Below are 18,215 nucleotides of genomic sequence, written 5' to 3'. Positions count from 1 at the left end.
AAAGACATGTGTCCTTTTACCTGGATTGCAGATCACTCACACTGGTCTTCATTATTAGTTGATTGAGACAAAATGACATTTCCTTGGACCAAAGGAAACTAATCCCCCCAGTCTCCTAGTCCTACTTCTCCTCTTTTCTCTATTCAGCTTTGCTCTGTTAGGCACCCCTTTGAATGAGTGGGTGGAATTGATTAGCTGTTTGTTGAAACTTTAACAAAATAAAGATGGACGTTTCTAATCAGGGATCACAACTACAGTCATACAAAAAAAAAGTCACTAATAGTGCAAATTCAGAGATGAGCTCAACACTTTTTTTTCCATCTTTATTAGTCTAGCTTATTATGTGCATTCTTGAAGGTTGGGTAGAGATGGTAGGGGAGGAGGAAAATGTTGTCTGCCTGAACATAGGTGAGGAACATTACGTTCTTGGTATTTATTTCTTTTTAATGATTTTGTTTGTTTGTTTGTTTGTTTGTTTGAGAGTGAGCGAGACAGCATGAGCATGAGCTGGGAAAGGGGGAGGGATAAGGAGAGGAAGAGAGAATCCCAAGCAGACTCTGGGCTGAACATGGAGCCTGGCGTGGATTTCGACCTCATGACCCTGAGATTATGACCTGATCTGAAACCAAGAGCAAGACGCTCAACCCATTGAGCCACCCAGGAGCCCCTAATTTCTTGGTATTTAAATGTCTCACTCAGTGTGCTGGATCTCTTCCACCTGCCCCTCCAGCCTCTCTCTCATCTTTATCTTGATCTGTGCCCCAAAAGACTATCCTTCTGCAGTGTCTCAACGGGTTCTCCATGCTCTAGACCATGGTTGAGTTAGACCAGTGAGACATATGGGGAGGAAATCATAGGGTAATAGGAGAGTGGAGTTGAGACAGGTAGTCCACAGGTGCTCTGTCTGCTGTGTATCCTTGGTCTGGTTATTTCATGGTCATAGCTCCTTAGGTAGCCCTCTCTTATCAGCTTCTCTCGGCACTCAGGTATTGACTCCCTGTCCTGACTCTCTCACACCTAGAAGTGGTAATATCTTCTCACTGTTACAAGCCTGTAGTGTTGTAGCATCCATTTTTCTTTTGCTGAATGCTACTGGTATTCTTCCCAAATACCCTATTTTCACATTCTCCTCAAGCTACCCAATTGGAGGGCATCACCTTTTCATGTCAAGACCATTACTGACAGACTCAAACACATCCAAATAATTATAAAAGTCCTTCTTGGGGAGATCACAGTGCAATGGTCTAGGTGTTAATGGGTCTATTTGATTCCTTTTTTTTTTTTTTTTCCTGGAGCAATTAGTATAGTGCCAGGCACCAAATGAATATTAAATTAATATTTAATGACTAAATGAGTCATGAATGAATGAATGAGTGGATGGGTAAATGAAGAGATGGATGAATGAATAATAAATAACTTGAGATCATGTTTTAGCCATTCACCTTCTAAATGCAAAGACATGGTTCTGCTGATTTTTCTTATTTTTTAAAAAAGATTTATTTATTTATTTTAGAGAGAGACAGTACAAGCAGGCAGGGGAGGGACAGAGGAAGAGGGAGAGAATCTCAAGCAGACTCCCTGCTGAGCGTGGACTCAGACTCAGGCTCAATTCAACAATGCTGAGATCATGACCTGAGCCAAAATCACAAGTTGGTGGCTTAAGTGACTGAGCCACCCAGGCACCCCTCTGCTGATTTTTCTTTCTCTCTTTTTTTAAACTTATTTGAGAGAAAGAGAGAGAGTGTGCAAGCACAGGTGGGGGGGGAGGGGCAAAGGAGAGGGAAAAGCAGACTCCCTGCTGAGCAGGGAGCCCAACGCGGGGGCCCAATCCCAGGACCCTGGGATCATGACCTGGGCCAAAGGCAGATGCTTAAATGACTAAGCCACCCAGGAGCCCCTGATTTTTCTTATAATTTATAAACTTAACTGCCTGCAAAAGATGTAGATCTTAGACAATGAGTGTCTCTATCTACGCAGTTTTTGCCCCCTTCTATCTCCAGTGGTTAAGTGACACATCTTTTTCCTTGAGGCTTCTGATGTTATTTGTTTTATCATCTTCAGGTACTTATTGTTACAGATGTGAACCTTTCAATATAATTAAAATTAGGTTGGCTTCAATTAATGCTACAAACTTCCAACTGGATAGGAGCTATTTTTTCCTTTGTTTCTATTTTTTGACATTTATGTAGCCTAAGAAGTGAAGTTTGGTGTTGATATTTGATCAGTTATCTACCGTCTTTAATATTGTTATTATTGGTTACTTGAATATAAGTTTAATATTGGCCTATAGGACACAATGAGATATAAAGCTATAATACTTATTTAGGAAAGTTGTCATAACATATGGATTTATATATACAATAACTTTCTGAATGAATATTCAGATTCATTTAACTGGAATAAATCACTAGGGTAAGAAAACCACTGGAAACCTCTACAGATTTATGATTCAAGTAGGCAAAATCTTGGGGCTCCTGACTGGCTCAGTTGGTAGAATGTGTGACTCTTGACCTTGGGGTTGTAAGTTTGAGCTCCACTTTGGGTGTAAAGATTACTTAAAAATAATAAAATATTTAAAGTAGGCAAACCTTAGATTGAATACCTCTGCATATATAGTTATGGTTGTATGATTTAATATCTTCTCAGCCTTTATTTCTAATATATAAAATGGTAAGGATTAAATGAGATAAGACACTTCAGTTAATATGTGTTGAGAAGCTTCCTAGTTATAAGCACTATGTCATTATTATTATTGATACTGTTTCTCATTTTGTTAACTTCAAAATTTCTAGTCTCCTTCGTAAAATGTCTACTTTTTTTTACCTGAAAGCATTTGAAATCTGTAATTTTAATTTATTTTTTGAAAGCCATGAACAATTTTCATAGTACTTTGGCTACATTCACTGAATAGGTTGGGAGACCCAGTATGTTTATCAAAAAAGAAGAATTTAATCTCAAAGAAAAAGAACTGGTATGAGCATTATACTTAGTATCCTCAGAACCAAATGCACAAGTTGAAACATGGAATTTATGTAATATTTCAAGCCATTAGAATTATGGTTCACAATCCAATCATTAATTCATCAAATTTCACTTTACAGTAATTGATGCCTATGTAGAAAGTTCCTTTTGCAAATTTTGTTCTGAATATTAAGCATAGTCTTATAATTCTGTGATAATTAATTTTAACATTTTAATGATCATATAATTAAAAAGTAAATTTCTTTTCATCGACCCATCCCACTTCCCAGAATTCTTTTAATTTATATAAAACCTACTTAATATGACCATTATGAGGGTTACATTAACAGAGGAAAATCTGATGCTCAAAGATACTGGGTAACTTGTACATGGTTACTCACTACATGCAGTCAGACATTAAACCCAAAGATTTTAATTCAACAGACTGCTCTCTTAGACTACTCCCTATACTAGTTCCTTTTTCATGGGTTTTACGAAAAAGCAATTGTCTATATCTGTCAACACAAACAGATACACTTCATTTTTACAGTCTATATATTATACTCTTTTTTAATGTACCGTATTTTCTTTAGACAGTGAAAAACTTTAAAATAATATAAATGTTCATCAATAGATAACAATCATAAACAATTTCACAAGGAATGTTTTTTTTAATGATTTTTTATTATATTATCTTAGTTCACAAGGAATGTTCTTATACATCACTGTTGGAAATGGGAAAGATGCCTGGAGAATAAAATTGTATTTGCAGATTTACTAACACAAAGGCTGTGTGCACTTCAAGCTTGGCAAATATCGTCAATTGCCCTCTGGAAAACTTGAGTAAATATATATTATCAGCAATGATGTATGAGAATTTATATTTCAGCATATGTGCTTCAACACTAGATATTAAACATCAACTACTTTCCACCTATCATATTAGTTGGCTTAATCTGGAAATGTAGGGTTGCTGTCGGTTTCTAGGGAAAAAATTCTCATTGAAATACTGATTTAATACTTTCATCAATAAGTAAGTCTTCCCAGCAGGGAAAAAAATGACTTACGATTTTATTTATTTTTATTTATTTTTTTTATGATCACACTTGAAACTATTTCAAAATCTTTGAGACCTTCCACTGACATGTTTGTCTCTGGTATGTGATTTTTCTCACTAGTAGAGCAAGAAGCAAGCAAATATCACTTAAACACCCCTTTTCAAATAAAATAGCATAAAGTGGAAACAAATGAAGTTGGCTTTTAGACAGATGCAAGCTGTCCGCCCAGAATATGACCTTTTCTCTGAACTTTCTTCTCAAGCTACCCCAGAGGGTGGCATATAAAACAGTAAGGATTCTGCAGAAGCGTAGTGAGGATCGGGGGGTCGTGTTCACATCTAAGCCAGAAAGACACCAGACAGCCTCTTTACAAGTAGAAAATACCAGCTTCTAGCCAAACATTTAAATTGCAAGTAGGAAAAAACAATGCCTGGCAACCACGCTGATATCAAATTATGTCACATTGTTCTGTCCCAGGTCTTATACGTATCTTACGACTTATGTATACGGGGCTATTTTAGACTGCAGAGGCCAGTTCCCACATATTAACTTTGTTTAGGTGATGCCTTGACTATATTGATTCCTTGAATTACATAAGAATACCTGCTGAATCATAGCATGTTTGTATTTTTGAAGAAGAGGAAAAGTATATCTAATTAAGTGGAATATCACTATCAGTTGCAAATAATAATGTTTTCTTTCGGGGCGCCTGGGTGGCTCAGTCAGGTAAGTGGCCGATTCTTGGTTTAGTCTCAGGTCATGATCTCATGGATTGTAGGATCAAGCCAGGCATCTGGCTCTGTGCTCAGCAGGAAGTCTGCTTTTCTCCCTCTCCCTCTGCCCCTCCCCACTACACTCCCATTCTCTCTCTCAAATAACATAAATCTTTAAAAAAATAATGTTTTCTCTCTAATTTATTTTAAACTTCTCCAAATTTGGAAATAAAAAAATACAGATGTGCTTTAGACTTTCTGTGTGTGTGTGTGTGTGTGTAAAATAAAGTCCTGGTTGAGTGTAATACTACGAGACATTTATCAAACCAAGTTACAAATAAAAATAAAGAGAATTCTGAATTCTGTACACCTGCTCTGGGGTAGGACCTAGAAAAATCAAAACCAGTCACCTGCTCTGGGCTGATACTACAGAAGCAGTAGCCGAAATGCCCTTTTATCTTGGAGCGACTTTGACAGGTCTTGAATCTCCCTTTGCCCCTCAACACACTTAGCTATCAGAATGGCACAATTTCAAGAGCTGACGTGGGATGTGTAGTAGGGGTCAGAGTCAAGAAGAAGAGCCAAAATCAAGCACAAAGGGAAAATCCTACATTTCTCCACTTTATGAAACCAAACCACCAGTGAGACAAATGATCATAAGCCAGATTTAAAGCAAGAGAATCACCTCACAGATCTGATGTCTAGCATGGCCTCTTCAGCTTGAACATCCCTGATAACACCGAAATGAGAGTGTCAAATATTATCACATCTCAGCCACATGGTATAAATACCGTCTGCAGAAGCTCCAGCTCCTTTGATACCTTTATTTTATTGGTCTAATTGGCTGTCCTACTACATAGTCTGACACCGTATTCCAAAAGGGAAGAGTCATGAGCAAAACACACATGTTGAAGAAATGAAAATACTGATGCTTTTTAAAATTGTTCTTGAAGATGCTCTGCATTTATTCTGTCAAGTACCCTGTTTAGCACCTACTACAATATGCCAACTCCCAGGTACTGACTCTCCTTAAAATCCAGACCCACGTATCGCCTGCGTATACGTGGGCCAAATTCAGTTCACTTTTCCTACAAAATGTAGATAGTTCTACGCCACTGGAGATGACTGTGAGTACTTTAAGAGATAATAATATTATAAAAAGTCAATATTTAATAAGAGCTTCCAATGTTCCAAGAAATGTGCTAAACCCTAAAATAGGGTTTGTAATAGTAATAGTTATTCTGTGAGGTAGATGGTATCATCCTCATTTTAGAAGAAATGAAAACTCAATGTGTTTCATGTGACTTAGCCTGGGTCATAATAAAATAAATGGCATACAAACCCAACCCAAATGTTGATCTCCCCCTATAGCCCTAATCTTGGACAAGATGTTCTTTATTCAACTTCCAGGATACTTCCTTGATTGTGCAGACTATCTGTATCTGTAGGGTGGTAGTTTCCTGCTAGTACTTTTTATTGTTATTGGACAGGAAAAATAAGAAAAACCTACCATGTTAATTCTCAAAAATAATCCTTTTAAAATAGTCTCTTTTTTAAGGCTTCAAGAATATTGAATGCTTTCTATATTATCACTAATTATATTAATAGATATGTGGAAACAGGGTATTAATAGATATGTGGAAACAATGTAATGGATTCATGTAGTATTAATGCACTAATGGATATGCCAAGCTATTATTGTCATTCAAATTGATAGGGCATTTTGTCTTTAATGGCTTTGAGTGTTCATCTCCTTGAGAAGTTTTGGAGTCCATGCTAGTGTTTTAATATAAGCCCTTCCTGTTGACTTGATATTTCACAATTAAAAAGAAAACATTCTGAAACTAAGCGTTTAAAGAGTAATGATCAGTATCTTATTGAAGATAAATCACAATTTTGAAGCCTCTGTGTTTGCTAACTTTCAGTTGTCAAAGTAAATTAGTATTTAATTAGGGGGTCCGTCTCGATTTGTGATTTAGAAACACCTTAGCTCTACCAGGGGGAATGGAGAAACTACAATACTTGTTGAAGTTAATAATCAACGTTTGCTTTTTAGGTGAAACAAGTATTTCAGAAGCGTTGGAAGAAGAGACAGAAACAGAAAACAAAACAAAACCAGATAGATACAGAAGCTATTACTAAATAGCTTTGATCTGTTCTCATTTCCTAGTATCTAACAGCTAATACTAGATGATGAGAATGTTGTCATCCTAAACCTACTCTCTATTGAAATATGCCAGTGGATTAATTTTTCCTGTTTTGACTCTTATCTGTCATATTATATATTGATAATCATAGACATATTGGTTAAATACAATGTGACATCAACCGTAAAAGTTAGACACACATGTTCTTTCTCCCACCCTCCCTCTGCCATTTTTAATCTCTCTTTTTCATTTGAGGTTTCTATTCAAGAAAGAATCATCTCTATTTTTGAAGGAAAGCTCCTCATCTGGGCTTGTTTTATAAAATCAATTTTTTAAAAAAAATTCATAGAACCATCAACTATGGTATCATTTTAGAATATTGATATATAATATTTATTATGGAGCTTGAATAATGTTTGAATAAAATAAATCTAAGTTTGATACTTCATACCTTTCAAAAATGAGAATTGAATCTGTTGGAAATAAGTCTCCCTATACCCTATAATACAACGTATGTATTAAGCAATTTCCTCATTTAGTTAACTTCAATAATCTCCTCATGGGATGGAAAAGTTTATAAAACACCGTAGTTTGAATGTTTAATAAACACATGAGTACTAATACTCCCTTTAATGTGTAACACTTTAAAAAAAATTCAATGAAAATGAATGCATTTTCCCCAGAATGTGGCAAATGTTTAAATTTATGTTATCATGATCAAAGATGCTTAAAACACTCTCCATGCACATAAAAGTACTGCCTTGCTTTGCCCATTCAGATCTAACTTCATGGTTGACCATTTTGGTATTCTTACTAACAAATTAACCTTAGTGAAAAGATTTCAAGATATGACAATGTGTCCAAATTAAATTTTAGAGAAACATTCAGTATTATCTTGGATTCAACAAGTTTGTGAATCCCAACAATAAGGGAATGAAGGCGTTTAATATATTGAAGACAGAGCATATAGACAATGGTCTCTGGAAAGTTTGTCCAAAGTAGCAGGGCACCAGATATTGAGTTGATGTTGAGGAAGAGGGCTTCTCTGTCAAGTGTCTGATGTAAACAGGACGGTCTTGACAAGGACTGTCTTATCAGGACTAATATGGATATTAGATGACTAGGGGTGCCTGGGTGGCTCAATCTGTTGAGCATCTGACTCTTGATTTGGGCTCCTGTCATGATCTCAGCATTGTGAGATTGAGCCCAGTGTTGAGCTCCATGCTCGGTAGGGAGTCTGAGATTCTTTCTCTCCCTTTCTCTCTATCCCTCCCTGCCCTTTAAAATAAATAAATACAACTTAAAAAATAAAAGAAATTGGGTGATTAGATCAGGCATGTGGTCTTATAACTAGGAATTCTTATGTATCACAAAGTGAGAAGTAGTTCATTGATGTCTGACAATTGAGTTAGGTGTTGGGAATACACAGATAAATATTTAAAGTTGGGCTCTTAGAAATCTTAACATCTGGTTGAGGAAATCATCAAGAAAACAATCTGTAAACATCGTGGTCACCAAACTAATAGTAAATTAAGAGCAAAGGATCTAGAATTATGCTTTAGACTTCACAGGAAATAAAACCTAACTCTGCTACATGCTTAGCTGTCTTGACCTTGAACAATGAACCAGTTAGTAAAAAGAATCCATGCTAGGTCAACACTGGGAATTTAATATTCATGATTTATTACAAAGGTGTTAGGAAAGCTGATAGGACAAAAGTGACGAATGAGACAACTAAGAGATTAAGATCAATAGGAAGCCATTACCACCTTTATAGCTTGAGAGATAAAAAGAAAAGGTACAGTTACCCGAGTTGAGTAGCTGAAGCCATGTGGCATCAATGGAACATTCTGACTGGAGGGGCGGTTCAGTAGGCAGTGAAACCCCTGAAGGACTGTAGTCGTTTCTGAAGATGCTGTGCCATGTAGAGAAAAGAAGTGGGGTTATGCTGACTTTTTACTATGTCTTACCCTCCAAACTCCTGTCCTGTGCCTTCTTCTATACAGAACAAACCAGAAACCAGTTGGTAAGGGAGACTAAGAAATACAGATTTCAAGATATTCTCCTCTCCCCAGGACAGAGAAGGTATAAGGAAAGTATCAAAAAAAGAGAAAAATGACTCTGAGTAGTGCAAATTATTTAAGATCTTTGAATTCTGTAAAAGTCATTCAGTGTCTTCCCATGGCATTTAGACTAAAATATTTAGACCTTTACCTACACCAAAACAAAACAACCCCTTACCCCAGCCTCAAAACTCCATGTATTGCATTCTGCATAGATTTTCCCAAAATCTCTATATACTCCCATATACCCACTGGAATTCAGACTTCATTCTTACGTCAAATTCTTCATGTTTGAGGCTTGCTCTTTCCTCTACCTGGAATGGAATTCTTCCTAGCCCTGTTTGGCTGGTTCCATATTTTCATGCGATCTGTTTCAATAATATCTCCACACAGCATTTTTTCCTTGGACCACCTGGTATATAGACCAGTCCCCTTTCCACTCAATCACTCAGTCAGCAGAATTCCATTCTTTACAAAGCTCTTTTACTATTTCATATCAAGCACTGAATTATGAAGGTATATTTAAAAATTTAAAAGCAAAAAAAAATATATGCTTATTCCTATAGAATATAAATTTTATGTGAGCAGGGACTTTACCTGCTTTATTTGGTATCTAAAGAATGCCTCTCATATAGTTGCTCCTCAAAACATATATTTTCAGACTTGGATGAATAAGTGTTGCTGTGATAATCAGTCCCACTTGGTCTATGAAGAAATTGATGGTTTGGAAGATTTGACTACAATGAGACACGTGAACCTACATAGTAGATGTGTTTTAAATGCAGGATCTAAAGTAAATAATTATGCAATCAGAAGAATTTTCTTTCCTCCTTATGCCAAAGAAATAGACAAAGATAGACTCATATGTATAAATCTGTCTTACATTCCAGAAAGACAGTGGAAAAATCACAATTCTAAGGGTTTGACAAATTCTTCAATGAAAATATACTTTATAACGATACTTTGCAGAGAATTCCACTATTTAATTATAGCTTTATTAATAGAGAAATTTATTTGATTCATTCTATTATTAAAATTTACTAGGGGGGCTCAGTCGGTTAGCTCGCTCTTACTTTTGGTTCAGGTCATGATCTCAGGGTCCTGGGATCGAGCCCTGCATGGGGCTCAGTGCTCAGCAGGGAGTCTGATTGATGATTGTCACTCTCCCTCTCCCTCTTGCCCCCTCCCCCTTGCCTCCTCCCCCACTCTGTATGCTCTCTTTCTCTCTAAAATAAATAAATAAATTAAAAAAAATATAAAAAGATTTACTAGGATCATGGTGATCATTATCATTTATTAATGATAGGGTTTATTTATGTTGCGTGATTTTATTATACATATACGCATAGGATGACACATGATTTCTCTTTGATACCATCTACCAACTACCAGGTTGAAAAAGGTCTTGTGGTAACCTGAATATGGAGTCCTATTATCCTTTTACATTCTTACTTTTCATCTTTGGCATTCCTTCTTCACTGGTCTCCTCAGTTGTTCTCACAGAACAGGTTTATATTGGTTTGATTTTGGATGAAAATACATTTTCATTTCAGTTTAAAACTAATATATTGTATACAGGGGCACCTGGGTAGCTCAGCTGGCTAAGCATCTGCCTTCAGCTCAGGTCACGATCTCAGGGTCCTGGGATGGAGCCCCGTGTCAGTCTCCCTCCCCACTAGGGAGCCTGCTTTTCCCTCTGCCTCTGCCCTCTCCCTCTACGCCTACCCTCACTCATGCTCTCTCTCTCTCAAATAAATAAGTAAAATCTTAAAAAAATAATAACATACTGAATACATATTAGAAATTATGAATAAGACAACAGAACACTTGTGTTAATTTGGGCAGATGAATCAATTTGTAATTCAATCTGTAACTTTCTTAGGGTTATGATCTTAAAAAATACACATAACCTTTCTAAGATTAATTTTCTCATATCTCTGCTTCTACCTTAATGCTGTTACGAGGATTAACTGAAAAAAAGGCACATAAATCTCTGAAAAGAACCTACCATATAACAACAACAGATAGTAATTAATATCTTTCCTTTTAAAAATTTTGGTGAAAAGGACATAACATGAGATTGACTCTCAGCAAATTTTTAGATGTACAGTACAGTACTGTTAACTATAAGCACAATGTTATACAACAAATCTCTAGAACTTTTTTTTAAATCTTCCATGACTGAAATACTATATATACTGAACAGCAACTCCCTATTTCTCTCTCCTCCCAGTCCCTGGCAACCACCATTTTACTTTGTGTTTCTATGAATTTGACTACTTTAGTTACTTCGCGGAAGTGGAATCATGCAGTGTTTGTATTACTGTGACTGCCTTATTTCATTTAGCATAATGGCCTCAAGGTTAGTCTGTGTTGTAACATGTGACAGGATTTCCTTACTTTCTATGTCTAAGTATCATCCTGTTGTATGTATATGCTACATCCTCTTTACCCATTCATTGATGAATGGGCATTTAGGTTGTTTTCACCATTTAGCTACTGTGAATAAAGTGTAATAAACATGGCAGTGCAAATATCTCTTTGAGATTCTGATTTCAATTCTTTTGGATAAATACCCTGAAGCAGGACTGATGAATCATATGGTAGTTCTATTTTTAATTTCTTTTTCTTTTTCTTTTTAGATGGAAAAAGAGAAAGAGAGAGAAAGAGTTGGGGGAGGAGGAGCAGAGGGACAGGGAGAGAATCTTAAGCAGGTTCTACACCCAGCGTGGAGCCTGACACAAGGCTCGATCTCACAACCCTGAGATCATGACCTGAGCCAAAGTCAAGAGTTGGATGTCCAGGGGCGCCTGGGTGGCACAGCGGTTAAGTGTCTGCCTTCGGCTCAGGGCGTGATCCCGGCGTTATGGGATCGAGCCCCACATCAGGCTCCTCCGCTATGAGCCTGCTTCTTCCTCTCCCACTCCCCCTGCTTGTGTTCCCTCTCTTGCTGACTGTCTCTATCCTGTCGAGTAAATAAATAAAATCTTAAAAAAAAAAAAAAAAAAGAGTTGGATGGCCAACTGACTAAGCCACCCAGGTGTCCCTATTTTTAATTTCTTGAAGAATTGCCATACTGTTTTCCATGACATATGCACCATTTTACATTTTTACCAATCATACACAGAGGTTCCCATTTCTCCATATCCTAACCAACACTTGTTATTTTCTGTTCTTTGTTTTTTGATAGTAAATATACTAAAAGACCTGAGGCAATACTTCCAAAGATGAACACCAACAATCTTCCCACCCATATATGAGCACACTACTCTTCTCTTCAAGGAGTGGAGTCTATTTCTGGCTTTATAACTTGTTTGACCAATAGAATGTAGCCAATGTGACATTATGCCAGTTCTGGGTTTAGTCCATACGGGTTGGGGAGCTTCTGATTTTGCTCTCTTGGAAACCAGACACCATCCAAAAACAAAACAAAACAAAACAAAACAAAACAAAACAAAAACAAAAACAACCCAAAAAACTCATGCTATTCTACTGAATGAGAAGAGGCCATATGGAGAGAGAGTGAGAAAATTCACATGGACAAAAGCCACAGCTCTCCACCTGTGTGCCAGCACCAGTGTAGTGTCTCAGACATGTGAGTGAGGTCATTTTGGATTTCACTGTCCTGGCCAAGTTCACAGCTGAATGAAGCCACATGAGTGACTCCAGGTGGAGTACAAGTAAAACAGAACTGCCTAGCTGAAGTCAGCCAACATACAGAATTATGAGAAATGACAAAGCATCACTATTTTAGGTTTCCAAATATAATTTATTATTGATTAATATTAATATTATGAATTAATATTAATAAATAACAGATGTTGGGACTGTTCACATTCTCAGGGTGCAGCTGGGTCAGATACAAGGAGAATGAGCGTGATGGGGGGAGAATGGAGTGAGAGACATTTCATATATGGAAGCTGAGAACTGGACTGCCAATTCTTCATGAGACTCCTCTCTTCATGGGGAATAAATCTCAGTGTTTGTGCAAAGTTGAGAATATTCACTAAAATTCATTGTGGCAGTTCAACTAATATAATTCATGGTGTCATCTTTTTTTCCCCTCAAAATATACATGTTATTAAGCAGGCTTTATTTGACATCTGCATTATGAAAATTAAATGATAAAATCTGAGTGACCTTTATTATTTTGCATGGGGCTGCTCTCATCTACTTATTTCAGTTTTTGAAAAGGTCATCACCAGTTGTACTATGGGATCAGTTAATAATGTATTAATATTTGCTTTGTAGGCCAAGGATTATCCACAAATCAAAACACACAAACATTATGAAAATAGAGCTTACAAATAGTTGTGAAGCAACTCATGTGGAATGGGTGTGTTATTTTTTTATAAATTTGTTATCAGGCAGTAACTACAAGAGATTAATGATACAGTTATAAAACACTATTTCTTTTAATGCACAAGCCCTACTGAATAATGTGGTATGGTGGTCGGGGAGGGGGATGGTGGTGCTGGACTGAAATTTAGACAACCTGGATTCCAGAGAAAGTTCTAACACTGATTGTAGGACTGAAAACAAACTCTTCTTTAATCTCCTTGTCTACAAATGGGGATAAAGCTCCTTTTCAGGCCTAACAATAGTATAGCTGTGAAAATCAATTACAATACTGTTCAAAGTGTTTGTGAACCACAAAGTTCTTTATTTTAAAACTTACTCCAAACTAATGAATGTTCTTTGTTCAACAGAAGTTATTCCAATCTTTTTTTTTATCTTTTTTTTTTTTTTTCATAGAGACCGTGGGAGGGGTGGGTAGTGGTAGGTAGTGGACAGAGTTGGAATTGAACCCAAGTTAAACTTGGGCTGTCTCTCTTCCACTCTGACTCTTGATTTCCTCAACCAAAATATGGGATATTTTTAGGGGTGTGGTGAGACTGAACCAAGGTAGAGCAGAGTGCAGGTTGTTCTCCATTTCCCCTGAATACTCACAGTTCCTTCTCCACACTTTTGCATCACTGCTCCATGGTCCCACAGGCTGACCTCTACAGACTGTATAGTCTGGGTCCCCCATGCTCTTCAGCTTCTTGTTGGGTTCAGCCAATGGGGACCACTTATAGGAGATTGTGGAACAGGAGGAAAGAGAAGTCAGATTGTTTACCACTGGCGAAGTCTGAGTTCCTCCGAGGCTAAGGCCCCTGATGAGAGGACAGAGCTCCTCTTCTACCTCTCTAACTCTCTTTGGCCTCCAATAACTGCCTCCTTTTGCTTCTTCAGGTTTCGGGGCATCAGAGACTTCTCTCTGAGTCACCCCTTAGTGCCTCACCATCCCTTCTCAGTTCCCTCACTCTTTACATCACTTTAATTTGGGTATGGTTTCTTCATAAACCTTTTTGAGCATTCCATCTGTTTTCCTGACAAGACCTTGAAACGAAGTGCCAGTCACATAATAATCTCTAAAAGCTGTTACGATATGTTATTACCACAATCGTAATATTTAAGGGAGGAAAAAAAAAGTCATATAATCACAAAACTGCCCTTCTATTGTTTTTCTATCTAATTTTGTTTGTTGCGGGGGGGGGGTGTTGGATACCTGAACATCAGAGAAATGGATAGACGTTAGATACCTGAAATCATTAGAGAAAGAAAAAACTGCCCAAAGTTGTGGGACACAGCAGGGTGAGGAAGAAGTCAGGGGAGAGTATTTGTCAAGGAACGAGAAAGAGAATGTTGATCCCAGACATTTTGGCTGATTGTTGTGAACGATTTGGGAGTGCGTTTGATTGTAATAAAAATGCACTATTATAACAGTCTGACCCAAAATCCAAGTTTACATTTCACCTATATCAACACTACACTGGGGATCAGAACAGTGTCAGCATGAGCCAAACTATGTCTACTCACACACCGACCCACTGCACATTTTGGCAAGGTTTAACTACTCTTTTTGCTCTCTAGTTCTACAGTTATATTAAAATGTCTCATATTTCTTTGAGTTTTTAAAAATTCCCCTAAACTACTCCAAAGATTTATTAAAAATTGTAACTGTCTTCATAATGTCCCCCATTCACCATGTACAAATAATAATCTATATAATAGAATACAGACAAATAAATACAATATTTAGCTAACAAGCTTATTAGATGGTAAGAGGATAGATAGATAGATGATAGACAGCTAACTAGGTAAGATTATAGTTAGACAGCATATCTTCTCTATGTATATTTAAAATTCATTTAATTCAAATGGCTTTCTATCACAACCCTATTAAAAAAGAAACAAACCTACTATCTCTGTTCAAAAATTTTCCAGGCCACTAAACCATTATTTCTATGGGTTATTCAGTCAATGTTTCCTTTTGGGAATATAATTTTCTGTATTTTTACTCCCGACCTTCCCTAAAATGCCCATTATATATTATCCAGAATACTTTATTTTGAGCCACCCCTATCTTGGCTCCTTTCTTTTTGTTTGCATCTGAAATGGAGCAGACATCTTGTTTACCAGGGACCATGGGAAAGTGAATTCACTTATTGATTGACATTATCAAGCAGTCAGACAGACACTGTAGCAGGTAAAATTGCTTTTTTGTGTGTGTTGTTGTCTGCCAAACTTTAACAGAGAAAGTGATGTGTTTTTGCCAGGCCAGGCTACTATATGAGGAGGTAATGGGTCTTAAAAATACTACAAACATTAATGGTGTTAGATCAATAATATTACTACCACAGGTAAAATGATATTACATGTATTATTAAGACATTGTTCAAAATGGAGTGACTCAAAGGACTTTGAGAATGTATGAGTAATTGCTGTATCATTGGTACAATAAAATGCTAATGGAAGTTTTGTCATACAACATGCTGTGTATATTTTTTTCACAAGATTTCATACAGAGTGGTTTTGCATTAATGCATTATAAACTAATTGCTCAATTGCAAACCCAATTGCCCCATGATAGTCTATCTTCCTCCTAACTATGAGCCAACCGAAAAGGCAGAAGATATTATTTTTCTACTCATTATTTTTTTCCAAAATCTCTCATGAAATGAAAGGCAAACAATGGTCTAAGCACTGCAATTATACTTTATTTTTCTAAATATTCAATATATTGATTAAATAAAACTGTCCTTAATACTTCTACCCGAGCAGAGTATAATATCAAATGTTAGCTCCAGAAAGCATTGTAGATTGCCACAAAAATAATTTCTGCATTGACTAATTGATTCCAAAGATAGGCAAACATGTTCCTTCAGTGAAGTTAGTAAATCATGAGCTCAACTATTTTTTTAATTTTTTTAAAGATTTTATTTACTTATTTGACAGAGAGAGAGACAACCAGCGAGAGAGGGAACACAAGCAGGGGGAGTGGGAGAGGAAGAAGCAGGCTCCCAGCAGAGGAGCCCTATGCGGGGCTCGATTTCAGAACGCCGGGATCACGCCCTGAGCCGAAGGCAGACGCTTAACGACTGCGCCACCCAGGCGCCCCATGAGCTCAACTATTTTAATGTTTTACAAAGAATTCCTTCAGTTAACTTAGTCCTTCTATGTTCTAATTAGAGAACATATATACATACATGATGAAAAGTTAAGTAGGTGAATGGAAATCTCATTAGAAATGAGAAGATCCCAGATTCAAATAGAGTAGCTCTCTTTCCCAAATTTTTATACTCTTGTTTATTCATTTTTATTGCCTTAAATATGTATCATTGGATTTTTCCCCCATTGAAATCCTGTCTTTTTGAAGAAAAAGATAAAGAAGAAAAGAGAGGAGGGAAGCATGGAGGGAGGGAAGAAAGAGAGAAAGAAAAAGATACAGAGAGAAAGAAGAAAGAAAGAGTCAGTCAGATAAGCAGTACAAATAAAAGGGGAAAAAAATTCACTTAGCCAGGAATATGGAAACAAAGGCTAGATAAGGGGTGAGATAGACTTAGGGGCCTTTCAGGAAGAATTTATTCCCCATAACTTATATTCAATTCTATTTCTAGCTCAAGCAACTTGAGCACTGTATTCCTGGTATCAATTTTAGCTTGTGCAAAATACAGCTGTCTAATTGCTAACTGAGAGGGGAAAAATATATTTTTTCCTCAAATTTCTGATGATCTCCATTGGTTTCTAATCCTGTCACATCTTTATTTTAAAAGTGCATCCCTTTTGTCTTTCTTAATAACTGGATGAATTTGTTATTGGAATAGATGCCTATTATTTGCGTATTCTAAATTATGGAGCTTATAATACAAAAGAGTACACGGGTAGTTGGTAGAAATGGGAAATGATTTTTCAACTCTTCAGAATTCTCATTCTATAAAATATCAATGTAGATGTATGTCTGTTCTGACTATGAAGAAGAGACAAATTATTCCATAGCACAGATAGTGGCCAGCTCCTGAGCTTGACTAGGATCTCAGGCTCAGCTTTTAGAATTAATCAGATGACCCATTTACACTCCACCCTAGGTAAGGTAACCCTACTCTCCAGCAGGAATCCCAGGTTAACTACAGAGATGCCCAACCTAAGGAAGTGGAAACAAATAGTTTCAAGTACAAACAGATAAGACAAATCAAAATCAAAATTACCAAATTTTAGGAGGGGAGAGTGATAACAGGTATGTAAAGGCAGAGAGAAAGAGATGGAGATATGATCAATTAATCTATAAGTTAAAGTAGCTGGCAGGAGGGCTAACCAGCTGAAATTATGCGGACTGCCAAGAGAACACAAATATTCATAGACTCATTGTGGCTGCTGGAATAGGTTCATCCCTAAGGGCCTTTAAAAGATATAGATGAGGATCGGGCCCTCTATCCACAGTCTGTTTGTATTTATATTTGTTGTCATATTTATGTATGTCACCTTAGTCCATATCGAATTCTTTCTGGAAATAGGGGGAAAATATATATATATATATATAAAATCAAAATGAGAATACATCTATAGAATTTAGTTATTATCAAAGCTGGGAGAAGGAGGCTTCATGAACCAGAGGGGAAATGATTAAGAATGAATGGTAGGTTGGATTTAGCAGATATTAACTTGAAGCCCCTGGCCAGCAAGACCAAAAGGGAAACATGACGATGCACAGAGTTTATGTAATGAAATATAGAAACTAGATGAGAACACATTTTAAAAATTTGAATTATGTTATAAAATTGACCTATCAAACAAGTGTAAAAACAAGTGTAAAAAATAGCCTATCAAACAATATGCTATTTAAATTGTTTAAATACCTTTCTTGAGTATTGGGAAGGACTTAATAAATAAATAATTAATGATAATGACTTTTATGGTCTAAGCACTCTGTGTGAACTATTCCATTTAATT

Source organism: Ursus americanus, chromosome 21 (genome assembly GCF_024610735.1).
Source record: "Ursus americanus isolate L20-20 chromosome 21, mUrsAme1.1.p, whole genome shotgun sequence".
NCBI lineage: Eukaryota > Metazoa > Chordata > Mammalia > Carnivora > Ursidae > Ursus > Ursus americanus.
This window is presented reverse-complemented; position numbering follows the sequence as displayed.